This window comes from Macaca nemestrina, chromosome 10 (assembly GCF_043159975.1).
Source record: "Macaca nemestrina isolate mMacNem1 chromosome 10, mMacNem.hap1, whole genome shotgun sequence".
In the NCBI taxonomy this organism is placed as follows: Eukaryota; Metazoa; Chordata; class Mammalia; order Primates; family Cercopithecidae; genus Macaca; species Macaca nemestrina.
Window position 1 is genome coordinate 35,657 of NC_092134.1, and position 3,032 is coordinate 38,688.

Genomic DNA, 3,032 nt, shown 5'->3' on the forward strand with positions numbered 1-3,032 from the left:
GAAGAGCTTTGTCCAAAGTCACCCCTCTTCCCAGGTCAGGCTGTATTCAGTGACTGAAAGAGGTATGAACACAGACTAGACCATGCTTGCCTGGCACCTGAACCCTGTCAGGCAACACTCACCACAGAGATCCATTCTGAGTTGGGAGCAGTTTTGTAGGATCTGCATTGCAGTTTAACCTTTTCTTTTGCTTAATCCTACTTCTTTCTCTTTCCTTTCACAGATACTGATCTACAGTGAATACCTCCAAAGTATATCTCAGAGTCGACTTTCAGAAAACCCAATGGATTGCAGCTTGTACCATTATTGAGGCGCTCCAAAATAGCAAAGCATGGGCCAAAGTTTTGGAACTGGATTACTCATTATCCAGCTTACATACGAACCCCACCACTGTGGCAGGTGGAGCACAAAGAGGCCCTGGCATAAGGAGGTGGTTCAATCATTAAATAGTTCACCAATAGTAAATTAAGAGGCAGCACCTGTGTTATGTAACAGATGTTTGAACTTAGGAGATAGATTATTATTAAATAACAGATTTGAGTGGCTGATATGGTTTGGTTGTGTCCCCACCCAAACCTCATCTTGAGTTGTAGCCCCCATCATCTCCTTGTGTCACGGGAGGGACCCAGGGAAGGTAATTGAATCATGCAGATGGGTTTTTCCCATGCTGTTCTTGTGATAGTGAATAAATCTCATGAGGTCTGATGGTTTTATAAAGGGCAGTTCCTCTGTACACGCTCTCCTTCCTGTCACCATGTAAGATGTGTCTTTGCTCCTCCTTCACCTTCTGTCATGATTGTCAGGCCTTCCCAGTCATGTGAAACTGTGAGTTCATTAAACCTCTTTTTCTTTATAAGTTACCCAATCTGGGGTATTTCTTTATAGCAGTATGAGAATGGACTAATACAGTGGCTACTGCTAAAAGCCACTGATGCTCTACATAAAGGTAACAAACAGTTGAGGCCAAATAATAGACAACTGATTGCAGCTGTGAAAGTTAGAGGGCATTTGGCTGCACAAAAAGCAGCTCACACCTGCTGTATCACAAGTGGCATTAGGTCCTTGGCTTGCAGGAAAAAAAAGTATTGTGGCAGGAAAGGCCACGGGGAAGCCTCAAACTACAATCCACCCAAGATAGTAAATAAGAACAATCTCTGGGGGAGTAGTAGAGATTAGAGTCACATTTCAGGATATAAAAGATTTAGGAGTGATGGTTCCCATCCTCTCTCTAGTAAAAACTACTCACAACTGCAATTCAACTTCAAGCTCAAGGGAGTAGTAGTCCTGTTTACAGCCATTAGGCCAGATGTGATATTTCCACTAGAAGAGATTAATACAGCCTCAGATACATGGTATATGGCTACTGATCCAGTAAATGCATTTTTTAATATCCTGATTCAGAAAAAAGGATAAATGTTTGCATTCATATCAAGTGAAATGAAGTGGGCAATGAAATGAACAATATACAAGGCTGGGCGCGGTGGCTCAGGCCTGTAATCCGCACTTTAGGAGGTTGAGGCGGGTGGATCATGAAGTCAGGAGATCGAGCCCATTCTGGCTAACGCAGTGAAACCCTGTCTCTATTAAAAATACAAAAAATTAGCTAGGCGTGGTGGTGGGCACCTGTAGTCCCAGTTACTCGGGAGGTGGAGGCAGGAGAATGGCATGAACCCGGGAGGTGGAGCTTGCAGTGAGCTGAGATCGCGCCACTGCACTCCAGGCTGGGTGACAGAGCAAGACTCCATCTCAAAACAAAAACAAAAACAAAAACAAAACAATATACATGAAATGGACAATGGTATAACTACAGTTTTGCTCCCAGGGCAATATTAACTCTCTCAACCCCAGAGTTGTGGTTATGGGAAGCACAAGGTCCCCCCAGAGGATCATCTGTAATCTTCCTGCTTCCACACTGTGGTCCCCAAACCCATGTGTCCTCTTTGAAAACACAGCACTGTATAAAGGTCAAACATGAAGGATTAGTCCCAAAGGGGGCACTTTCCACCAGAGGACAGAGTGAGTGTTCTAAATTACAAACTACAGATACAGCATGGAACTTTGTACCCTTGTGTCCAGGGACCAGCATGCCAGAAAAGCCACTCTTTGCTGGGGCATTGACACTGATCATCAGAAGGTATGGCTGCTTACACAACAGGGCAGGAGAAAAAAGGAGTGGCACTCAGGTGGTCCACCTAGGTGCCTCTTTGAACTTCCTTGCCCTATTGTGATGTAAATGGACAAATACAGCAACTTGGATCTGAAAAGGACATGGTGAACAGGGCTCTGACCCCCTCAGGAATAAGGGTCTGGGACAAGCTACCACGAAAGTCACTTATGTCCACAGAGGTGCTAACAGTGTGATGAGAATCTACAGCGAATAATACAGACAGCAACTGCAACATTAGGGGCTGTGGTTTGTCCTACAAATATTCCTTCTCTTAGTCTCTCCTCAGAGAGCCCCACCAGAATCCTAGAGCAGCAGCTTCCCAAATGTAACACAGACAAGGGGATCTAAGCGGTGGGAAGGATGGACTGTGTGATCACAAACATGCATCATGACTCAGATCTCTCCTCAAGGTGGGACTTGCCCAGGGCAGGGAGAGTCATCAGCAGAGAGCCTCCACTTGTGAAGCTGGCCTCAGCAGAAATGAGCTGCTTCACCTAAGAAAAGAGCAACATCACCTAAGAAAAGAGCTGCTTCACCTAAGGTTGCTTCCTTCCCAGGGCAGCCTGAGTCTGGGTGATGGGGTGAGCAACACAGGGTTATAAAGGCCTGGCCATCTTGGTTCAACACGAGGCACTCCAATGGGCAGTACATGTTCCAGAGTTCCCTGCTCGCTCCAATGCAGTGCAATTTGAATTCTTCCTCAGCTCAATGTTTTCTTACTTCTTCGATCATTTCACAGCTGTTGATCCTCAATAGACATCTTGCACCCAAACTTCTCAGTAACCACATCCAGAGAACAAGTTACGACATAGCCTGATTTCCTGTTAGAAATATTTGGGTTGTAACAAACACAACTTGAGCCAGA